This window comes from Phocoena phocoena, chromosome 4 (assembly GCF_963924675.1).
Source record: "Phocoena phocoena chromosome 4, mPhoPho1.1, whole genome shotgun sequence".
Taxonomy (NCBI): domain Eukaryota; kingdom Metazoa; phylum Chordata; class Mammalia; order Artiodactyla; family Phocoenidae; genus Phocoena; species Phocoena phocoena.
The window spans coordinates 11,948,908-11,974,368 of record NC_089222.1 but is presented as its reverse complement, the minus strand read 5'-3'; the positions used below and the strand labels follow the sequence as shown (position 1 = coordinate 11,974,368).

General features: G+C 44.5%; 1 pseudogene; it reads right to left on the bottom strand.

The window, feature by feature from the left end:
- Positions 1-27: 27 nt before the first annotated feature.
- Positions 28-21,027, bottom strand: LOC136122629 (tigger transposable element-derived protein 1-like; annotated as a pseudogene).
- Between the last annotated feature and the right edge of the window lie 4,434 nt (positions 21,028-25,461).

Genomic DNA, 25,461 nt, shown 5'->3' with positions numbered 1-25,461 from the left:
TTAAAAATATTTTATTGCTAAAAAATGCTAACTATAATCTGAGCCTTCAGTGAGTCGTAGTCTTTCTTGCTGTTGGAGGGTCTGGCCTCGCTGGCTGCTGACTGATCAGAGTGGTGGCTGCTGAGGGCGGGGGTGGCTGACAGTTTCTTAAAATTAGACAACAATAAATGTTGCCACATCAACTGACTCGTCCTTTCATGAACGATTCCTCTGTAGCATGCAATGCTGTTTGATAGCATTTTACCCACAGTAGAACTTCTTTCAAAATTGGAGTCACTCTTCTCAAACCCTGCCAGTGCTTTATCAACTAAATTTATATAATATTCTAAATCCTTTGTTGTCATTTCAACAAGCTTCACAGCATCTTCACCAGGAGTAGTTTCCATCTCAAGAAATCATTTTCTCTGTTCATCCATAAGAAGCAACTCCTCATCCATTCAAGTTTTATCATGAGGTTACAGCAATTCAGCCATATCTTCAGGCTCCATGTCTAATTCTAGTTCTCTCGCTGTTCCCACCACATCTGTAATTACTTCCTCCACTGGAGTCTTGAACCCCTCAAAGACATCCATGAGGTTTGGAATCAGCTTCTTCCAAACTCCTGTTAATGTTGGTATTTTGACCTCGTCCCATGAATCATGAATGTTCTTAACGTCATCTAGAATGGCGAATCATTTCCAGAAAGTTTTCAGTTGACTTCACCCAGATCCATCGGAGGGATCACTCTCTATGACACCTACAGTCTTAGGAAATGTCTTTCTTAAATAATAAGACTTGAAAGTTGAAATTACTCCTTGGTCCCTGGGCTGCAGAATGGGTGTTTTGTTGGCAAGTATGGAAACAACATGAATCTCATTGTGTATCTCCCTCAGAGCTCTTGGGTGACCAGGTCCATTATCAATGAACAGTCGTATTTTGAAAGGAATCTTTTTTCTTCTGAGCAATAGGTCTCAACAGTGGGCTTAAAATATTCATTCAGTAAATCATGTTGTAAGTAGATGTGCTGTCATCCAAGCTTTGTTGTTCCATTTATAGAACACAGGCAGAGTAAATTTAGCATAATTCTTAAGGGCCCTAGGATTTTAGGAATGATAAATGAGCACTGGCTTCAACTTCAAGTCACCAGCTGCATTAGCCCCTAAGAAGAGAGTCAGCCTGTCCCTTGAAGCTTTGAAGACAGGCATTGACTTCTCCTCTCTGGCTATGAAAGACCTAGATGGTATTTTCTTCCAGTGGAAGGCTGTTTCATCCACATTGAAAATCTGTTGTTTAATGTGGCTACCTTCATTAATGATCTTAGCTGGATCTTCTGGGTAACTTGCTGCAGCTTCGTCATCAGCACTCACTGCTTCACCTTTTACTCTGTTGTCACAGAGTTGGCTTCTTTCCTTAAACCTCATGAACCAACCTCTGCTAAGCTTCACACTTTTCTTCTGTAGCTTCTTCACCTCTCTCAGCCTTCATAGAATTGAAGAGAGTTAGGGCCTTGCTCTGGATTAGGCTTTGGTTTAAGGCAATGTGGTGGTTGGTTTGGTCTTCTATCCAAACCACGCAGACATTCTCCATATCAGCAATAAGGCTGTTTCACTTTCTTACCATTCGTGTGTACACTGGAGTAACACTTAATTTCCTTCAAGAATTTTTCCTTTGCATCCATTCACCACTTGGCTAATTGTTTGGTTCAAAGGGCCTAGCTTTTGGCCAAACTGAGCTGTTGACATGCCTTCTTCACTAAGCTTAATCATTTCTAGCTTTTGATTTTAAATGAGACATGTGTGACTCATCTTTTCACTTGAACACTTAGAGGCCACTGCAGGGCTATTAATTGTCCTAATTTCAGTATTGCTGTGTCTCAGGGAATTAAGGAGGCCCTCAGAGAAGGAGAGAGAGCAGTCAGAACACACACAACAGTTATGGATTTTCACCACCTTAAATGGGCACAGTTTGTGATGCCCCAAAACAATTCCAATAGTAACATCAAATATCACTGATCACAGATCACCATCACAAATACAATAATAATGAAAAAGGTTGAAATATTGCCAGAATTGCCAAAATGTGACTCAGAGACACCAAATGAGCAAATGCTATTGGAAAAATGGCACCAATAGATTTGCTCAACACAGGGTTGCCACAGACCTTCGATCTATAAAAAACACACTATCTGTGAAGCATAAAGAAAGCACAGGTATACCTTTATCAGATTTTGTTGGTTCTCAAAGATGAATAGCTTGTGCTTTGAAGAGGTGCACCCATGATTGTGCAGGCAGCTGGGTGGGTCTTTAGTTTCAGAGCAGAGCCGATGCTGGGCTGCAACACAGTCAATGCCCTCAGAAGAGCTATCTTTATAACTGGGACTAATTTAGTTGTTTTCTTTTTGACAAAAATTTCTAATTTAGCAACATGAAGAAGAAAGTCTCCTTGTCTTTTTTTTCCTTAGCAGACGTTTATTCAATGTCTGCATCCATCTCTGTGTCCATTTTTTAAAAATTAAGGTATAATTTACTTATGGTGAAATTCCCCAGTTTTAGTATACATTTCTATACTTTTTGACAAATGTATAAATTCAGGTAATCACCACCACAAGTTGATTGATAGAGTTTACATTTCCCTTGAGTAAAACAAGGATTCCTAGGTATACCTGTGTTGTTGAAAAGCCTGGATTTTCTTGAGTAAATGCAGAAAGCTTACTCTCTAATCCCTAACAAACACCGATGGAAAAGGTGTTTGATGACAAATCACTCTATGCCTCGGAGGGTCTTCTGTGTTTTCATCAATAGGAAGAGTGATTCGTAAATGAGCAAAATCATCATTTGGTCAAATGGCTCAATTCAAAATAATTTTCCAAGTACTTAAAAATAGTTTGTTGGCTTTCCTTCCTAAGAATGATAAACTTTTCCCTTATTTACATACGGTTAGTCCCGTACCTATGAACGAGTTCCATTCCAAGAGCTCATTCATAAGTCCAATTTGCTCGTTAAGTCCCACAAAGTTAGCCTAGGTACACAACTAACACAATCGGCTATATATTACTGTACTGTGATAGGTTTATAATACTTTTCACACAAATAATACATAAAAAACAAACACAAAAAAGAAAGAAAACATTTTTACTCTTACAGTACAGTACCTTGAAAAGTACAGTAGTACCTGCTACATCACCGCTGTTTTTATGCTGGCTTCTGGACAGCCTGGGCTTGAAATAAAGACTGTACTACTGTACTCTATACAGTACTATACAGTACAGTACACAAAAGCACAACCACTTGTAGAGGATGCACGCACATGACAACGTACATCAGGCATGTGAACGAACTTACATGACTGGACATGCGAACGCATGTTCGCATCTTTGAATGTTCGCAACTTGCAGGTTCGTATGTAGGGGGCTTACTGTATTGATTTGCCTTATAAGCATTCTTCCCCACTGAGAGTGCAGAAGTCCAGCCTGCTGGGTCATCACCTTGCCATCCTCTTAAGGTAAATGTGCCAGGAGCAAATCCTGCCCCGGATCTTAATCCAGGTTAAGGTGCTCCCTGCTCATTTTATTTTTGTTTTTTTAAAGCCAAATAGTTCTTTATGGGTGCACAGAATACACTGACTTAACGATAGTAATTGGAAAAGACACAAATACTGACGTTCAACACCTTGGCGTAAATACAGCCTGCTCCTCCTTAACTAACATGGTCTTTTACTAGCAAAGTTATTATTCAGGGTTCTCAACCTTGGCTGCACATAATAATCATAGAGAAATATTAAAAGTAAATAAACAGGGCTTCCCTGGTGGTGCAGTGGTTGAGAGTCCGCCTGTCGATGCAGGGGACATGGGTTCGTGCCTCGGTCCGGGAAGATCCCACATGCCGCAGAGTGGCTGGGCCCGTGAGCCATGGCCCCTGAGCCTGCACGTCCGGAGCCTGTGCTCCGCAATGGGAGAGGTCACAACAATGAGAGGCTTGTGTACCAAAAAAAAATGGTAAATAAACAAAACTCTTTCCAGGGCCCATCACGGAACAATTGATTTAAAATGTCAGAGACAGGGACTTAGGAGTTAGAATATTTAAAACCCTCTCAGGAAATCTAATGTGCCACCTAGATTGAGGACCACTGGCTGTTCAGAAAACTTCCTGCTTAGCTTTGAAGGTCTTTCCTCGGAAGGGTAGGCAAAGCTGGAGGCAGCCTACTGTATGGGGAATGTGTCAGATCAGGGGTTAGAGGATCTATGTTAGTACCAGCTCTGATGCCGACTAGTCAGGTGAACTTGGCCTTTTGGGACATCAGTTTCAGGACCAGAACAAGGGGGAGGCAAGTGAGGTAACTAGGGCACAAAATTTAAGGAGGCACACTCAGGGCTGAGTGTACCTACCCCATCCTGAGAATATGTGCCTCCTTAAGTTTTGCACCCCCAGTGTTTCCTTCAGATGACATGGGCCTGACTGCTTACTGTCTTTCCCAGTGCCAACATTTCATGTCCCAAACCTAAAACTTAGGCCAATATAGCACTAGTCAAAGGAAGACTTGTATAATTATCCAGCTGAGTTTGGTCAATAGCCAAGCTGGATAATTCAGACCAAAAATACTCTCTCTTAAAACAAATATCATATATTAACACATATATGTGGAATCTGAAAAAATTGGTATAGACGATCTTATTTACAAAGCAGAAATAGAGACACAGAAATAGAGAACAAATGTATGGATGCCAAGGGGGAAAGGGGACTGGGTGGGATGAATTGGGAGATTGACATTGACATATATACCCTACTATGTATAAAATAGATAACTAATGAGAATCTACTGTATATCACGGGGACCTCTACTCAGTGCTCTGTGGTGACCTAAATAAGAAGGAAATCCAAAAATAGGGGATATAGGTATACATATAGCTGATTCACTTTGCTGTACAGTATAAACTAACACAATATTGTAAAGCAACTATACACCAATAAAAATTAAAAAAAAAACCCAAACCAAAAATACTCTCTTTTCCTGCAAAAGGAGGGTGGATTTTCTTAGTTCTGCACTTCAGGAAGGTTACATGAACAATGCTCAGTCATCTTATACCTTAATTATATCAACAGTCCCTTGCCCACTGGCTCCACGACTTTGAGTTTTAGCCCAGACCATCCACAGATGGCTAAGCCTTCACCTGCACAGTCCAAAAATTCTCAAAATGTGTGTTGGTTGGGGCGGGGGGGTGTTAAGGCCTACAACTAGTGGTGTCCCCTGGGGGGTTGATATTTATTTCATTTTAAATTTCAAAGCACTTGAAAGGAGAGCTTGGGTCCATGGCATGCAGTATTGGTTCCCACAGATTGGTGAGAGATAACTGTGAAATTTTCAGGAATTTGGTGAACTGCTTATTAAATACAGCCATTATTAAAAATTAAATTATATACACTTACAATTAAATCAATTATACTTAAAAACAAAGTAACAAAAACTCTAAGTTCTTAACTTCCTAATTATTCTACTACATTTTATTATTATCATGTTCTTGAAGGTATGGCTATTATATCTGTATGTTACAAATACTAAATAATTTTCTGCTATTGTACATCTCTTCCCAACTCTCCTGGCATTCAGTGCCATCACATGGTAGCTGGAAATCAGCTTCAGTGGGAGTGTGTACACCATGGAGATTGGCAATGGCGTTTTCACTTGAAGATCCAGTTGTTAAACATTTATCATTACAGATAAAGAAGATGTGGTACATATATACAATAGAATACTACTCAGCCATAAAAAAGAATGAAGTAATGCCATTTGCAGCTACACGAATGGGCCTAGAGACGATCATATTAAGTGAAGTAAGTCAGAAAGAGAAGGACAAATACCATATGATATCACTCATATGTGGATTCTGAAATATAACACAAATTAACTTATCTACGAAATAGAAACAGATGAACAGGCACAGAGAACAGACTTGTGATTGCCAAGGGGGAGAGGGGTGGGGGAAGGATGGATTTGGAGTTTGGGGTTAGCAGGTGCAAACTATTATATACAGAATGGATAAACAACAGGTTCTACTATATAGCACAGGGGACTATATTCAATTTCCTATGATAAACTGCAATGGAAAATAATATTTAGAAAAAGAATGTATATATATGTATAACTGATTCACTTTGCTGTACAGCAGGAATTAACACAACATTGTAAATCAACTGTACTTCAGTTAACAATTTCTTTTTAATTGACCATTACACCACTAACTTGGGTTAGTTAAAAAGTTGAAAAACACAGTGCTCGTGAATTAGCCTTGCTCTGTATAAAGCAGCTTCGTGTAGTGGAGAGACTTTTGCATTGACTAGTTCTGCTAATAATTTGAAAACATCATCTCTGTCCCTCAAGACCCTCATCCCTTAAGCAGGCAAAGACATAATACTCACTCCGTTGACCCATAAGATTATTGTGAAAACAAAAATTCATTTTAACTCCAAAAATTGTTCTGTGGTTTATGATTTGTGGTTTAGTAAAAGGGCTTAAAAATGGATATCTTATATAAACACAGGGCATTGTCACAAAGCATTGTGCAGTCTCAAGAGAACAGACAACAGATAAAAAGGCATATTTTGCTATTTCCTTGTCCTCAGTGTCTGGCTGGATGTCAGGAGTGATAGGACAGTGTTCCAGTGCCCATTGAAGGAATCTGTGCACCCTTGGGGGAGAACTTGATACACTGAAGTAGCTTTTAAGGTGGCACATTTTGATTATGCTGGGATACTTGAGTGAATAACTCATGGCTAAAATTAAGGCTTATTAATAACTCAGAATTTTACGTTAAGATTATTCATTTATATGCCTTTCCCCCCGCCTCCACACACAATGTGTGAACAAAATGTAAAGGGATTTATTTAGCACTAAATCCTGTGATCTGTTTGTTGGGGGCAAAGTGCTAAGTGCACGTCCTTCCTTCCCCAATTCTCACTCTCGATCTGCAGCTGTGAACTGAGTTTGGGGCAGAGAGGGACAATGTCCACTCCTGATTGTTGCCCCCTTGTGGCCATTAGACAGAAGCTTGAGTGGCCTGAACCACCTGCTGTGGACTACAGACACTTGGGGAGGGGTAAAGTCTTGGCAAGAAGTATCTGAATCCTTTTCAATTCCCAAAGCTTTGTCTGTCGAATAAAGAATAACTATCTTTCAAAAAAAAAAAAAAGCATGCCTATTTTTCAAATTCATCTGGACACCATTGTTACGAACCAAACACAATCTCATTTCAAAGCCTTACTGAACCTGTAGCGCCTTTGGGTCTTGGGGGCCTCCATATGGTTGCATTGGTTGTCCTCTGGCAAAGGGTGCCCAACTGAGGGGGCTCATACAAGGGCTGAAAACCAGTCCCAAGTCTCTTTCATGGGCCAACTGTCCTACTTCGGGGCTGAGCCAGCCCTGAGAAGAAGTGGCACCATTTTCTAATTGATCCCTCTAGAAAGCCCTCTTTTACCTCAATTTCATAAAGGCATATAAGTATACCACGGGTATTACATATGTTCTCAATCGACAGATACTAGTCAACAATCACCAGAGTTGTACAGGTGTCCAAGTATTTTTGCCATCAGAAAAAGAGGTCTTTATGTCCAAAAGGGTTAGAAAACCCTGAGTGAGATCTTCAGTCTGTCTGGACCAACATTTCCAGTTTTCCCCCGAGTTGTGTGCATGTGTGCGTGTGCGTGAGTGTGTGTGTGTGTGTGTGTGTGTGTGTGTGTGCGTGTGGTAATCCAGCTAATCTGGTCTCTGTTAGGGGGTGAGCTTTGTAACTTCATTCTTACACACATACAGTCACAGGCACACCAAACACATACACATCGCACTCCTGCTTTTGAGACACAGACTATTTCCCTTTTCCTTTGCCCACTGGGTCTACTTCTATCTCTGATTTCCAAAGCCTTCTATGATTTAGCCTTTACTCGTTCATTCCCACTGTTCTGCGTTGGTGCAGCCTCCCTTCTCAACCCGCATGCATTCCTTGTTAACCTGGGAATTGAAAGACATATTTCCTTCCTGCACTGCCTATCCTTTGGGTCTCGGTTCATCAACTCTTCGATATATATGTGCTCTTCTTTCTTTCCTGGTGGAGCTCCATCTCCAGGAAGGTGGTCAGCTTCTCTGCAGCAAGAGCTACATCAGTCATTTCTCTCTTATCTTCCCACACAGCACTCCGTACAGCTCTTTCTTGGCAGTGGGAGCCTAATAAGTCAGTGACCCAACTGAACCGACATCAGAGGAAGGATCAAGGCTGCTCAAAAGAAGGTCTAGTGTGACAGGGAACATTGGACGATGGCCTCCAAGGAGCCCCCTTCCTCTGAAAGGGAAGGAAAGCAGCTGGCTGACCACGTGATGATGCTACGGGCACAGGGCAGCCTGGTACATCAGAGGCCCTCAATAGCTGTTTTGTTGGAAGAATGGCTCAACTGTACTTTTAAGTCAATTTGAACCCAAAGCAGGAAGGGATTGACAGACTGCCCACCACTCCCACAAGACTGATAGACAGTATTTTGAAAGCATTAAGTAAATTCTGAGTGTAACCTTGGTGGCAGAATAGAAATGGATATTAATGATTAGCAATTAAAACCTGCTCAGTCTCTGATTTTTTTCCCCAACATTATATCTATTTTTCTATCTGAAAAGAGTATATTTTCCAACTCCTTTTACATTCCTCTGGTGGGAAAAAAAAAACCATAAACACCACTTCACTGCTGATTGATCCTTTCCAAGATTTCACCTGTTTTTCTGTTTGAAGAAAGTATGTTTTTCAGCTTCTATTGTTCTCCTCTGATGAAACACTGGAGCACTTTGGTTCTTGAGTTATTTTTTTGTCATGTAATTAAGCTGATTATTATCCCATATGGAGTGGAAACAATTGGTTTCACGTATACTGGTGTACAGTTAGCCACAGAGCTGTAATTGTTTACATGTTTCTCATTTCCTTGTGGAAATTTTTAGACTTTGTTAGATAAAGATCTGGCAGACCTGAACTCTGAATATTACAGCCTTTGGTTAGCAGACGTGGCTGTATCCTGTTCAGATCTCCAGGATGAAATTGGTATTCTACACTTTTGTACATAACAAACTTTGAAGATGCATGCCTCCCCAGCATCCCTTTCCTCTTGCCTTGTTCTGGCGGCGCCCTGGTTTTTGCTCAGGGATACTCTGCCCCCGTGCAGGCCTGAGGTTTAGGGAAGCTGATGCAACCTCTGATTGCAGTGTGAGCTTGATTGGTCTATAAGTAATCTTGCCCCCTTGCCACAGAGATTAGTTTAAGAATCCAGATCTTGATAACCAGCACGTGGCATTCCTCAGGCCAAGGAGATTGGTTTAGAAGTGGGCGTGTGCCCAAATTCTGGCCCATGAGATGAAACAGAAGGTTTGGTAGGAGTTTCTGGTCAGGAGGGCTTCTGATTTTAAGAGTGGAGCTACTGGACGAGATGATCCTTCTTCTTATGGACGTTGCTATGGCCAGACTGCAAGGCCAGGAAATGCTACAATCACCTTTCTGTCAGCCAGGGTCTGTTGCCAATCCACAAAAGAAGAAGGGGACAAGAAAATCATAGAGAGGCAGACTGGGGGGCTTATGGAGCCACACCTGATGGCTACCCAGCATCTGGACTTTTTCAGCTACATGAACCAATAAATCTCCCTTAGTGTATAAGCCAGTTGAAATGGAGTTTTCTTTTACTTGCAGCCAAAATCATCACTACCAGTACAGACAGTTTTACCAAAGAAATGTGAATCAAAAAATAAGAACTCAGTCTTGTGAAAGATAAACATACATATATGTGTACATTTAGAAAATAAAATACAGAGCAGTCCTGGATATAGTATAGACCTCCCTCTTCTATTTTCCAAATGAAGAAATAAGTTCAGAGAGTTTTGACAAAGCTTTAAGTAGCAAAGTCAGAATAAGTGGAAAAACCCTAGATATCAACAAAAAGCTATACTTGGCCAAATTTCTTCAGAGAAGCCCTATGGGCGACATGGTACCAGGCCCACCTTCACCTAAGTTTAACAGCTAAGCCCAAGGCCTCCTACTCTTTTGCTGTAGTTCTTGTAACCTACTTGAACAGTAAACAGTTCTGTGAGTCTTCTGGTTTTCTATATAATATTCTGTCTTGATAACCTTGCCACTTTCTTTAAGGGGTTTGACATTTCTTTGTGAGGAAATGGTGAAGAAGAGAAATCCCCCAACTTCCCTGGACATGAGCACAGTGCCCTGATACACATAGTGTAGTCAAATTCTATCTGAACCTCACTCTATCCCCAAGCAATTTTTCAAGATATTTTTCTAAATATGGAGAGTTCTCCTGCCAAGAATTCTGGTGACAGTTGTTGGGCAATAAAATTTCAATCTTCTGACTATGAATGAATGAATGAACAGTCTCTCCACTGATACATCAGATTGTATAGATTCACTGGCAGTCTTTTGAAGAATCTGCTGCAGTCTTGCTTTAATAGTGTTACTACCTTTATCTTTTGAAAGGACTCTGAACTTTCTGAAGTTTAATAATCAGAATGGAATTTTTAAAAAATTTCCTCAATATCGAACAATGGGTATTATATCATTATTTACCATGTAAGTATTATTGTGGCACATTACAAAGCACTGGTAATATGGCCATAGGAGATTTACACTTGCCTAATTATTTAACCCTGAAGTTTCTTATTAAAACTTGACTCATAATTCCATAAGCATGTAGGATTTCAGAGGAGAAAACACTCATTGAAGCCTAGGATATTTAAGGAGATTTCAGCAGTGAGAGATGAGTTGACCAGGTAGGACTCAGAAAGGAGAAAGCAGAAAGGTATTCTTATCTGGGGGAATGGTGTGGACAAACATGTGGTGATAGGAATGCATTAAAGCATACTTCAGGGAAAAATGACTCAACCAGTCTGGCTGGAGCAGAAAATAATGGGGAATCCTTTTTAAGAAGTAATGTGTAGAAAATTTTAAAACCCAAACTGAGAACTGTAGATTTTCCTCCTGTAGGAATATGGGAGCCTCATCCTAGACCACGGAGAGATGAGACTGCAGGCTTTTTTAAGAAGGTGAGTCTGGTGGGAGAGCATATGGCACTGTAGGCTGGGGCCCATTTTAGATGAAATGAGAGGTTCGTGTGCACCTGGAACAGCGTGACTGAAGGAATAGTAAAAAGGGTGAAATGGTGTGCCAATGTAGGAGACATTAGGAAGATGAAGATTCGGCTGCTCTGGGGACCAACTGGATAAGGAAGTCCAGACCGAGAGGGCATCGAAAATGATTCTGAGGGTCACAGCCTCTATGATGGGCGGATGGATGAAACTGTCACTGGAAAAGTCGAGAAATGCAGAAAAAGGAGCCACCTATTAGATGAGAAAAGGAATTTTTTTCCCTGAAAGATTGAGTTTGAGGCAACAGGACAATAAGGTAGGTACTCCAGGCAGTTGGAAAGGTACAGTTGGAGGAGAGAGTAGTCAGGGCTGGAAATAAGGATTTGGGAGCTGTTGCCCCCTCAACAGCTATTCCTCCTTCCTTCTGAATAGAATCCCACCTGTGTTTGGGTTGCGAGGGCCCAGTCGGAGGGGGAAAATCATGAGGGTCCTGAGTCCAAATGTGGTACCTCGCTTCCCTTTGATTGGTCCAGGGGTGAGCCATGTGATCCTATTCTAGCCAATGAGATGCACAGGTTTCTGAAAAGGATTTTCTTTCTCCAGGAGGAGAAGGCCTGCTTTGCTTTCATCTCCTTCCTTCCTGCTAGTGACTGTCAGGAGAGAATGGGATTATTGGAGCAGCATCTTGAGGGGTGTGGCTGACACACTGATGGTGACAAAGCAGGAAGATGGTAAGAACTTTGGGCACTGGTGCCCTCATTGATGTGCTGATCAAAGTCTGGATTTGCCAACCTCCAGACTTCTTGTGACACATACATTTATTAAATGTCTCTGTTATTTAACTCTCTGTTGGTATTTTGTTATTTTCACCTGAAGATATTTTAACTGCTATGGATGTAGTTATTAACGCCTGTGAGAATAGATGTGACCTGAGAGGAATGGAGTAAGAAAAAGACAAAGCCTGGAGAGATATACGCATATTTAGGAGGTGGAAGCTTTTCACTAATTAAACCTTACGGTTTCATAAAAGTAAGCAACACAGAAAACTTGTTTTAATCATGAAAACACACACACAAACACACACCCCTACAACCTCCCTCCTGCAAGCCACATTTTCCATAGAGCATATGTTTCAAATGAAGAGGTACCTATGGTGGCTACTTCTGAGACCAGAAGGATGGCTACCGCAAAAATGAGGGCTACATGCGCCGGGTGGCTACCGCCAGCAGCAGTCTCAGACGGCCTACTGATTGCTCGACTTCAGTCCCCAGTGCCCTAAACCATTCAACGTTTAGGTCCAACCACACCCCAGTCATCAATGGTCTATTTAGAGTTGCTGCAAAAAAAAAAAAAAAAAAAAAAAAAAGGAGATCTGTTTTAGTGTGGAGTTCCAGCGGGGGTTGATTATTTCTCTGATGTGCTTTCTATTGCTAAAACAGAGTCCCTCTGAATGAGATTGTTTGCTCAGTGAGCACCTCATTCCTCCTTCTCCCTGGATGAATTAAAAAGCAGGAGGAATCAGGCCGCGGTCTCTCCCTGTGGTGGGTGAGGAGTTTATTCCTGGGGATAGTGGCCACAGGCTGGAGTGAGGGCTGACTCACAGGGTAGCGAGGAAATGGCCTGGATCTTTGACCGAAGTAAGCAGTGTCCGATTCCACCTGCGGGGAGGAAGGAGAGGTTATGACAAAGAATGCCATATCTATTCCACTGAGCAATTAAGGCCATTATTTTTCTTGAAAAAGCATTCTCCTAAAACGTTAAGGATAATTTAGCTCCCATCTTGACAGAACGTACTGATGACTGCTAATGGATACATTCTTTTAATAAGTGAAGAGGCACAAGAAAATTGCCAGATATTAAAGAGTCCCACACATCTTATCTGAGTCTATAATGGCCCTATCAAGTGACCCAAGTGAAAGAAATGTGACTCTTCAGGGGTTAAAGGAGTCTATCTTTCCTTAGTGCAATATAAACTCACTAATAGGAAGAGCAGTAATTCATTGGTCTATCCTAGGAAATGTTTAAAAGGGGGACCATATCTCAAGTTAAATGATGCATTTCCTTTTGGTAGAAAGAAAATATGAAGTAGAACCTCTGTGCAATGTGGATTTATGTAAATAGCCTCTTACTGGCAATAGAGCCCAAAGTTCTATTGGGTCTCTGAGCCTTGGAATCTTCAGCCAAGAAGTCAAAGAGCCTGTGTAGGGCTTCCCTGGTGGCACAGTGGTTGAGAGTCTGCCTGCCGATGCAGGGGACACGGGTTCGTGCCCCGGTCCGGGGAGATCCCACATGCCGTGGAGCGGCTGCTCCCGTGAGCCATGGCCGCTGAGCCTGCGCGTCTGCAGCAGGAGAGGCCGCAACAGTGAGAGGCCCGTGTACCGAAAAAAAAAAAAAAAAAAAAAAAAGAGCCTGTGTAATATGTTGTTAACCTTATTTTTTCTTTTTTTCAATACCTTCCATGGTGTTTTTGTTGGTTGGTTTGGTTTGGTAATTTTAAACTCTATTCTTAGAAATGTTTCTCAAGATTCAAGTAATTCCTAGTACTCCAACCTTGGGGGACACTTCTTAAAATTTATAAAGAATTCCAACAAATAAGAAAATGACAAACAACCCCAGAGATAAATGGACAAAGAAATGTACCAGGAACTCAAGAAGAAATGGCCAATAATCGTATAAAAAGATGAATGATTGTATAGTAGTCTCCTGCAACTTGCTGTTTTCAGTACAACAACTAAGCCTCTATGCTTCATCCTTCCATGGTATTGTGTGTGGCAATGTTTCTTTTCACTGTTGGAATGATATTTCACTGGGTGAGTTTTCTGTAATTCCATTCTCCCTACAATACATAGAGCGTGAATCTATATTTATAAAGCTCAAAAACAGCTCAAAGAGATAAAATGGATTGCAAACACTACATATCTGATGGAACTATTAAAAACAAAGTAATGACAAAAACAAATTTTAAGATCTCTCCTTGGAAGAGGGGGAGATTGACATTGGGGATGGGATAGGAGAATATCAGTTATCTATGGCTGCATAGCACACCACCCCAAAACTTAGTTCTCTGGTCAGGACTTCAGGCAGCGGTCAGTCAGCAGGGCTGCCTTGTCTCTGTCCCACTAGAACTAGCTGCCTCTCTCATGCGGCTGCCTCCACGGTGGAGTCAAGATGGTCCCACTCTCAGGCCGGGCACCTCAGGCCTTTTGCACATGGCTTCTTTCTTCATGAGCTGTCTCATCCTCCAGGCCCTCTCTTTCCACATGGCCTTTCCCTCCAGTAGGATGACCTGGAGTTCTTGACAAGGAGAAAGCACCCACGTAATACTTGTGTAATTAAAACTCGATGGCAAGTAAAATCTATTACCTAATGCAGGAGTGCCCTGTGGTTAAATGCTTTCTGGAAATACTGCACTTGGCATCCCCTCTTAGAGACTCACAAGGCAAACAATAAGCTTGCTAAAGGCTCTGGGGGTTCCTGCAAGGAGCGAAAAAGCAAGGCCTTTTTTTGGTAAAAGGAGCTGGGAGAAAAGGCAGAGGCCCTCCATCTTCTCTTTCCTCAGGGAGGTATGGAGGGAGGGCTGGCTTAGAGAAAGCTATTAGGAGGGTTGGGTCTGCCTGATGAGAGCATCCTCACCATCCGAGCTCTGCTCTCCCTGCTCCCAGGAGAGTCCCGTGTGGCTGCAAGTGGCTCTTTGTGATCACTGAGGCCTGCTGCACACACGTAAGGCCTGTAGGAAGTGGGTCACTGCAGAGGTCAATGGTGCCTCTCCTGGAATCAGGTCTCCTGTGTCTCTGCCCCTCCACACTGCCCTGGTCCTGAACGACCTCACCTTCCTGATTCCTGCCTCTCATTTGCTTTAACCCCTGTGGGCTGCTTTGGATCAATTATCCCGACCTGTTTTGTGCACCTTCAGTTTGTCCCCAATGCACAGTGACCATAAGCTCCTTGGACTTTCTTTTTTCTCTTTTTATCCCTTTACTTAATTTGAAAGTTAATCCATACTGGTTTTAACAAATTCAAATAATACCCAAAAGTGATAGTGTCCCCTTGTCTATTCCTATCCCAAGTCCCAACTGTCTGTTTCCTTCTAGATGATTTTCTATATTTATATAAACACACGTGTGCGTATATTTGAACAAAATGGGTATCAATATATGCATATCGTTCTGTAATCTCCCTTTCCATCTAGCGTTGTATCATGTAGATCTTTCCAAGTTGGTACACGTAGACGAATGCAACTCCTCTTAATAGCTGTAGTTCCAAAGTATGGAAGTGCCTTTATTTATTCAGCTGTTTCCCTCTGATCAACACTGACATTGCTCCTTATTTTCTGCCGTTGGGACCGATGTGGCAGTGATCTGTCTCGTACATGAGTCTTTGCGCATTCAAGCTGTTGTTCTGAGGACGACGTTTCCAGAAGTGGTAGTGCTGAATCTTAGGGGCTTGCCTGGCCTCCCCTGTCTCATTGTCCTCTTGATCCTGATGTCCTAGAGACCCCTGAAGTCACCTGCCTGGCTGCTCAGGCCATCCTGGGGTTCACCCGTTCCAGGGCCCATCTGCCTGGAACCCTTCGGGAAAGCAGTCCCTTATCTCCTGCTCAATGAAGCTCTGCCTTGGCAGCACACGTTAGTCACGTTGGTTAACTATGCGTCAGTACAGCACCTGCCACATTGTGTTAGCATTATTTTTCTACTTGTCTAATTTCCCCAGTAGATCAGAAATTTCCAAAGGCATCACTGTTACCAAACACAAGTTTGTGTGTGTAAGGCAAAATAAACTGGAACATCAGAGTTTGGAGCAGAGAAACATTCACTACAGGGCCCCGCAAGGAGAATGGGTGGCTTGTCTCAAAAAACAAGAACTCCTTGGAACGTTTTGTTTCAGCAAAGCATTGTTAAGGGCCAAGTGAGGGAGAAGCATCCCAGGGTCTGTGATCAGCTCATGCACAATTCTCTGATTGGATGATGGTGATCAAACCTTAGGCACCAAAAAGTCTGGGGGCTACACGCTCATGATCATCAAGTAGTTAATTTCTTCCATGCGGTGGTGGGTTTTAGCCTCTGAAAAGCTCAGGAAGTAGGCATGAGATACTATGATCTGGGCACTTCAGAGAGGAGCTACAGCAGAGGAGATGGGGGAGGGGTCTATCCTGGGAAGGCTCCATATGGTCTTTGCACCATTATATCATCAGGGCTTAGGGCCCTGATGGGGCTTAGGGCTTAGCACTTGGTGAATGAATGAACGGATGAATGAATGAATCCATTAACAAATTTAATTGAATTCACACTGTGTGCCAAACACTGGCACTGTGTATGTACAGCTATGAACAAAGCCAAACTTCCTGCTCTTGAGTGGTGGAGACACAATAAACACATTATAAATAATCGGTCAGGTGGTAGTAAGTGCTATAAAGAAAAGTATGGCAGACACCTCTCCTCAGTCAGCCATTAGATACTGGCCACCACAGAAAGGGGTATGGTATGGTCTTGGGCACAAGACCCAGCAGCTGAGGGGGTGAGGCCTTCGTTCCTGAAGGGGTTTTTCTCAACGAGATAACGTGGCCTGTTCTGACGGGAAGCACAACAGGTTGGGGGCTGGCAGTCAGTAGGCCCTGGTTCTAAGTCCTGTTGCTCTGGGGAGAGAAAGTAAGAAGAAAAGTTGCTGAAAGGATTTCCTGGGTTTGTTTGTTTGCAGAGCCCTTTCCCTTCCCCAGCTCCGCTCAAGGTGCTCACACCTGCAGGCTGGATTTCTCCAGCTCCCCGGCAGCTCTTTCTGACCAGGGCTGGCCAGTAGGAGCCACTAGTCAGACATCATAAGCAGGAGGAAGGGCAAGGCCAGGTATTTCTTTCCTCCTCTGCCTTGCACAGAATCTCCATGAGGAGCCTGGCTTCAATGCCGCCGTTCAGACCGAGGGTGGGTCCAGCCTCCATCAGGGAACATCTTCCCCTGGGCTCTGGTGACACTACTGTGGGAGACATGAGACGCTCAGGTCCCCTTCAAGGAAGGACCTGCTGCCCGACAGCAGGGGTGAAGCTGGCAGCCCACCTCCAGCCATCAGCTCCTGCAGGGTCAGCCTTGCAGTGTCATGCTTTTCCCAACCAGCCCACATCCCCTGACCAAGGGGATGGGTATTAAGTGCCCAGCCATTTTGGCTGAGTGCAGGACATGCTGGTGGGCAACACTCCAGACCTGGCTGAGGTTTTGTTTGGTCTGCATCACAAGGCAGCTTCTTCCTCTGTGATCCTGTTTCTTCTTTCCCTCCCAGGAGCTGACCCCTAATAAACACCATGAACCCCAAACTATGCCTGTCTGCTTCTAGAGAACCCAACCTAGGCACCACTTCTTCCTCTGTCCTGCCTCAAAGGCCAGTGGCTTCCTGTGGCACTAATCTCCCCAGGGCCCTTTTGAACACTCAGATTTTGCATCGTCTGTGTAACCAGTTCACTGCATCATATTCCCATCTGTTTAAATACTTAAACTGGGTTCTGTTTTCCTGCTTAGAAACTGCCTGACAGAATGAGTTTTACATCTAAATTTAAGTTTATATTCTGGCCTCCCCTCCTAAGCAATTGTGTTATAAAAGGGTCCCCTAACTCACACAAAAATATTACGAAATACAGTCCTTTAATGACCTCAGGGCCACCTGTCAGTTGGAGGCTTGTAACACTGCCTTTTGTTTTGCTTTTTGGCCCTGTAATCTTAGTTCCCCACCAGGGATTGAACCAGCATCCTCGGCAGTGAAAGTGCAGAGTCCTAACCACTGGACCACCAGGGAATTCCCTGCCCTTTGAAAGACAGGACATGGCCAGCCATGGAGGTGCCCCTTAAGCAGGTAGAAACAGCTAGCAGCTGATGAGTCAGAGTCCCCCACGGTTCCCAGACCGGCGGCCAGCGCTGCTTCTCACCTTCCCCTGCTCTCTGCTATCACCTGTGACTCCAGCTGAGGCTGGACATACTGGGCACCAGCACTTCCGGAGCTGGGCTCCCGCTTCTTTGCACTGACCTCCCCCCTCCCCTCCCCCTTTGCCACTGGCTCTGAGCTTAGCCGGTCTCTGGTCTGCACCTCCCCCGTCTCTCCCCTGAGGACAGGGCTGGGACTGGGGTGATGACAGCAGCCCGGGGTACACGTCGGGGGGACTCCCTTGGAGGGCTGGCTGTGCACGGCCCCGGGGGGAAGCTCTTTTTGGAAGAGTAAGATGGGAAGCTGGCCAGAGGCCAGGAGTGGCGCGGGAACCCCTGTGTCAGCCAGGGCACAAGCAGGAGACAGAAATCAAAGCGGCTTCTTTTTATAACAGAGAGGATGCAAGAGCAAGACTTGTTAACGAGGTAACTGCAGAGGCCAAGCAGAAGTCTAAAGTATCACGGAGGCAGCATCTGGGAAGCAGCGCCCCCCCAAGCTGGGGGGACGCAAGATAAAAGGAGAGACTGAAATTACGCAAACTTAGAAACTCGGAGGAGGGATCTGGTGGCTGGGACTCCAATCTCCGAGGTGCTGCTCAGCGGGTCATGGTGCCTCCGAGGGGCCCCAGGAAGCTGGCTCTGCGAGTGTCGAGGAAACTGCAGACTGGATTCAGCTGCTGCCACGGGGACTGGCGCAGATGGGGCGAGCCAGTGAGGCTGGGTTGGTGCGAGCAGGAACCGGGAGGAAGCGGAGGGAGCAGCCGCGCCACCTCCAGCCCTGCAGCGCGCTCTACCGCCCCCTGTCGGCAGACCCCGGCAGCGCGCGGCTGATAAAGTCGGGTTTGGTCCGCGGAGCCCCAGCCCCAGCATCTCACTGCTGAGGACAGAAGGGAAGGCTTGGAGCCAAGAGACTGAGAGCGTTGAATAACGGGGCATCCTTTCCTAAAGAGTCCACATCCGAGGAGCCTCAGACAGGAGTGGCCTGGGACCTGGCCAAGAACACAAATCAAAGGGAGAGGTAAGCGCAGTTCCGGGCCCTGGCGGGTGATGGGATATTCAGTTTGCAAACAGGAATCAGAGTTATGATAGCAGGATTTCAGGAATGTTTAGCGACAGGCAGGAGCATTTCTAGAGCTCCTGAGAACTTGGCAATGTTGATGCAGTAAAGCACCAGCCTCCATGTCTGCCCCCAGCCGCACATCACCACCCACACTGGCCTCCTCATCAGCTGCTGGGTCTGCACTGTCAGGTACAACGTTAGACTTTTCACCACTCTCTCAGTGACATACCACAGAAGTGCAGTCCTCAGGAAGTGACCGTATTCTTTTATCTGTTGCTGCATACAAATTACCCCAAAGTTGAGCAGTGTAAAACAACCAACATTTAATATTAATGAATTATTATTAGTAGTAATGATGATCTCAGCTTCTGTGGGTCAGGATGCCTTTGGTTTGGAGCTTCTCACAAGATTGCATGAAGGTTCCACGAGGGCTGCCTGCATCTCAAGGCTCAACTGGGGGTGGATCCTTTTCCAAGCTCACTCCCTGGCTGTTGGCAAGTCTCAGGTTCTCACTGGCTGTTGGTCAGAGACCTCGCTGGGGTCCAGGCATGTAGGCGTCTCCATAGGGCAGCTTATGACATGGCAGCTGGCTTTTCCCAGAGTAAGAGAGAGTGAGGGACTGCAAGAAGGCACAGGCATTTTACACCAGTTTCAGAAGTGCCATCCCATCACTTTTGTTGTATTCTATTTGTTAGAAACGAGTCACGAGGCCCACTGTACCCTGGAGGGGGCAGATTACAAAAGGCATGAATGCTGGGAAGTGGAGGGTCATTGGGAGCCATTTCCAATGCGGCCTTCTCACCATGACTCAGCCCATAGCTGCGCTGAATTTCTCAGAGCAGGAGAGCTCCATCCTGCATGAGTAACAGACTCCAAAGGCTCAATTCAACACATGCTGAATCTCCTGTCGCAATCAAATTACACTTTATAACAACGTTAAATTAAGGCATATATAATGATACACATAAGTATTATGGCACCATATGGTAATTAGGCATCCATGGTAGAAGGCTCACCAAAATGACTATAAGAGTTATTGCGACATAATCAAACTCATTTAACTTTTCTCGTTGGTTTAGGTCGCCAGTACCTATCGTCAGCTTCTGTGTTGATAAGTTTTCCCCAATACCACCTACAACCTACCACCCCACAGGCAAACTCTGACACTCACATAAATGCAATTACAACGATCCTGGATCTCACCCTGCAATAGTTGGGTGCTTTGTCTCTGCCTCCTATCCCCCGTGTTTTCCATTTCCTCCTGTTCCCCAGATGAAAGTAACTGAGTGGGCTCAGGCTTGGGTGGGTGGCAACCATTGGATCTGGAGGCTGCAAGCTGGATTTCTCCAAGGATGTACCAACAAAATAGGGGGCCTGGTGCGAACAGTTTACACTCTCCAGCACTTCAGAAGGGGCTGCTTGAATTATTAAAGCAGTTGTCCCTATATCTCCCCTCCTCTGTTGTATATTGCTTGGGGTAATTTTAGCTTTGGACAGCCACAAAGAAGTAAACATGCAAATGGAAGCAAGAGAATATACAGTATTGAATGAGCTGTATTCAATTGAATACAGCTCCAGTTATTTGGGACCTGTTTTAAGATCCTCTCTTGTATCACTGGGGAAGAATGAGAGGAAGAAGGAGGGCCAGAGAGGAGGAAAGGGGAAAGAAAACACCAGGGACAGGGGTGGGCTGGGACATCAGGTGGAGGAACTGGTGAGCTGGAGACATACAAGGAAGATTAAATGCAGGACATCCAGTTACATTAAAATTTCAGTTAGACAATGAAAAAAATTTTTAGTATAAGTATATCCCATGCAACACTTGGGATATACTTATACTAAAGTAATCTTTTTGTCTGAAATTTAAATTTAACTGAGAATTCCGTATTTTAATTTGCTAAATCTGGCAACCCTACTGTAAAATCAACCCCTCTTACTTCCTTTTCATCCCAGAACTTGTCTTCAGCCTTGAGGGTCATGTCGCTGTGGGCCCAAAGTGGCTTTTTGCCCTTTCTGATGGCTACGATCCTGGCATTAATCCTGCCCTCTCTGGCTGCTCTTTGCCCCTTCCCCTCAGACCCCAAGCCCCAGGAAACTGAAGGGGCAGCACATGACAGGGATGCGGCACTCATCTGAGGTCCCCCTGCTCCCCTCTCCCCAATGTCTCGGCAGCACTTGCCCCCATCCTGGCCTCCTGAAGCACCGTGCCTCCAAGTCTCTAGGCCCCCACGATGCGAGTGTGTGTAAATCCAGCATGACAGACAGATTTGAAGACTACAGGGGACTCTGAGTATGGGTTTAAATGTGGGCAAAACATTTCTTGCTGAGCAGTTCATGTTAAAAGGAACTTAGTTTGCCCCTTGGTGAGCAGCCTGGGAGGGTAACTGGAAATCTACCACTGCAGTGCTTCTTCCAAAATCGCCCTTTCAGGTTTTACAGCATCACGGATCCTATTTTAGTGGCCAAGTTTTTAAATTAACAAAGCAGATGAAACCACAAGAAGTATTCGAGTTTTCACTGTGGAAGGGGAAAGCAAAATTTGGGTCTCCGAGGTTTCTAATAAACCAGAAAAAACCCGGGTTCTGTTAAATGCTAATCTCCTCCTCTAACTGGCTGTCTGTCCTTCCGTCTAATTGCAGGGTTAGGTGCAAGTGCTGTCTGCTCCTGGGAGGAAGCTGCCTTCCTTGCCCGTTGTCCAAACAATGGAATTTCCTGGATTCCTTGCTGCAGTTCTTCAAAGTTCATGGACATATGCTGACTTTTTAAAAGCTCGCTGTTACCAGGGGCAAAAAGAAGCATAAGAGAAAAATGCTTACCTTCAGACTCTCCACGGTAGTCAAAAAATTCTTCCCAAAGAAATGACCAACAGCGACAAAACTGCTCACCTGTTCGTCGTGAATCTGGATCCTGGCTGTCACACAGCAGGTTACTAGGTCCTGGGTGGGATGCGGAGACGGGAGGATAGAAGGAACAAGAGAGGGTCTAATCATCAAAACTGGGGTCCAGTGGTGTACCAAATGGGTCCTACTGCCAGGCTAACCTCACCCCCTTCCTCGTTCCCCCTCTATCCTCCCCACCCCCAAGGGCTTCTTGTTCTCTGACTGTTCAAGATGTTTCTCCCCTCTGCGCCTGTACCCTTGCTGTCTTTTCTGCCCAGCCACACCCGTTCCATTCCTCTGTCCATTAACATTCAACATGGAGAATGCCACCTTCAGGCAGCCCCCCACCCTGACCCTCTCAGATTGTATTCATGCAGTGATGGAGCTGGGCAGAGGAACACACTGGAAGGACACCTAATACAATCTGAGAGGGTCAGGGTGAGTGGGCAGCAAGGAAGGTGAGGATGTTATGTTTAAGCTGACACCCAATGACAAATGTAGTAGAATAAAAAGTAACATCAAGAAGACGAAATCGGGGACTTCACTGGTGGCACAGTGGTTAAGAATCCGCCTGCCAATGCAGGGGACATGAGTTCGATCCCTGGTCCGGGAAGATCCCACATGCCATGGAGCAACTAAGTCCGTGCACCACAACTACTGAGCCTGTGTGCCACAACTACTGAAACCCATGCACCTAGAGCCCGTGCTCCAGAACAAGAGAAGCCACGGTGATGAGAAGCCTGTGCACCACAACAAAGAGTAACCCCCCCTCGCCACAACTAGAGAAAAGCCTGCGCGAAATAACAAAGACCCAACACAGCCAAAAATTAATAAAGAAATTAATTAATTAATTAAAAAAAAGAAGAAATCAGGGACTTCCCTGGTGGTCCAGTGGTTAAGACCCTGAGCTCCCAATACAGGGGGTCCAGGTTCGATCCCTGGTTGGGGAACTAGATTCCACATGGTACAACTAAGAGCCAGCACAGACAAATATTAAAAAAAAAAAGATGAAACCATGCAAAGGGCCCCTGAGGCATGAACAAATGCAGCACTTGTATTGTCCTTGTGTGTTTGTCATCTGTCTCCTCCACCGATCTGCAGTCTCCATGACAGGAAGGACCACGTCTATTTTATTTGCCAACATATGCCCAGTGCCCAGCATAGTGCCTGCCTGGCACATAGTATGTGCTCAGTATATATTATTGAATATTGAGTGAACCACTGCTCACCATTCTTCCTGCCTAAGACCAGGACCGTTCCTGCAGGTCTGGGTCATGGTACCCCAGCTTGGGAGAACAGAGCAAGGCAGAAGCTGCTTTCCTTGTAGTGTCTGGCAGTGAGAGAGGGCCAGAGACTCAGGGCCCAAGTGAGTGAGCCCCATCTCAGCCACAGCTTTCAAGGCTTCAAGTTCGGGCTGTTTATTTTCTGTGCTTATGGGAATCTGAGAACAGTCTTGGCTGAATTCATTCTTATCTCTCAGCTGCATGGTAATTTCTGGGGAAAAAGAAGCTTGGAATTAAGAGTTCAAATCCCCCGAAAGCCATATGCCAAGCCACATAGGAGGAAAAATCCCCAGCTGCCTTCTTTAGTATAAGGATGATAGCAGCTAACTGGCATGCTGATCTGGGCCAGCCAAGCCTTTAACTCAATCAAAACAACAACAACCACAGCAGCTATAAAATTCCTGCTGTGGCTGTTGGTTCTAGGGACCCATCTCCTACCAGCTGCTTTGCATCTTTTTACTTGTTTGTTTGTTAGTGCCTAGGATATTTAAGTTCTTTGAAGGCTCTGGGCCTATTTCACTCTATATCAAATATCTTAAATTCTAACCAAATCTTACATTAGGTGTAATGCATTTTGCTCTTGCTCTAAAACATTTGAAAGGGTTTTTGTTTCAGCTAGCTAATGCTGCATAACAAATCACCTCAAAACTTAGTGGCTTAAAACAACAGTATATTATCTTTCATGGGGTGGTTCTTCTGCTCCAAGTAGGATTAGCTGGGTCAGTGGGTAACTATAATCAGCTGAAGCACTGACCAGGAACTCAGCTGAAATTGAAATGTCCGGGATGCCTGGGCATCTGGAATCAGTTGGTGCTTGACTGGGAGCTCAGGTGGGGCTGTCACCTGGGGCACTTGGTTCTTCTCCATGTGGGCCTTTCTAGGTGACCACTTGGACTGTCCCATGGCATGGTGGCTAAGTTCTAAGTAGGACTGTGCCAAGAGGAAGCCTTCCAAAAGGAAGGCAGTAGAAGCTGCCACATCAATTAAGGTCCAGTTTTGGAATTGGTATAGCATTGTTTTGTCTATATTTTATCAGTCAAAGCAGTGATAGGCCTGGCCCACAGTTAATGTGGGAGGGGACACACAAGGGTATAAGCACTGGGAGATGTGAACGTCTGGGTCATCAAAATGATCATCTAAGTTTTTAAATAATTATTACTGTGGTTCCTCAAAAAATTAAACACAGGAATACCAGCAATTCCACTTCTGCATGTATACCCAAGAGGTTTGAAAGCCAGGATTTGAATAGATATTTGTATATCCATATGTACAGCAGCATTATTCACAATAGCTAAAAGGTGGAAACAACCCAGATGTCCATCAATGGATGAATAGATAAACAAAATGTGGTCCATCCATACGATGGAATATATTATTTAGTCTAAAAAAGGAAGGAAATTCTGATCCATGCTATAACATGGATGAACCTGAAGACATTATCCTTAGTGAAAAAAGCCAGTCACAAATGGACAAATATTGTATGATTCCATTTATATGAGGGGCATAGGGAAGCCAAATTCATAGAGACAGTATATAGGATAGTGCTTGCCAGAGGCTGGGGAGAGGAGGGGATGGGAGTGATTGTTTAATGGGTACGAAGTTTCAGTTTGAGAAGATGAAAAGATTCTGCAGGGCTTCCCTGGTGGCGCAGTGGTTGAGAGTCCGCCTGCCGATGCAGGGGACACCGGTTCGTGCCCTGGTCTGGGAGGATCCCACATGCCGCAGAGTGGCTGGGCCCATGGGCCCGCTGAGCCTGCGCGTCCGGAGCCTGTGCTCCGCAACGGGAGAGGCCACAACAGTGAGAGGCCCACGTACCGCAACAACAACAACAAAAAAAAAGATTCTGCAGATGGGTAGTGATGATGGTTGTACAATAACGTAAATGTACTTAATGCTAGTGAACTGTGTTTTTGAAAATGGTTAAAATGTTAAATTTCATGTTATGTATGTTTTATCATAATAAAAATGTTATTTTTTTAAACATCTTTACTGGAGTATAATTGCTTTACAATGTTGTGTTAGTTTCTCCTGTATAACAAAGTGAATCACTATACGTATACATATATCCCCATATCCCCTCCATCTTGCATCTCCCTCCCACCCTCCCTATCCCATCCCTCTAGGTGGACACAAAGCACCGAGCTGATCTCCCTGTGCTATGCAGCTGCTTCCCACTAGCTATTTATTTTACATTTGGTAGTGTATATATGTCCATGCCATTCTCTCACTTTGTCCCAACTTACACTTCCCC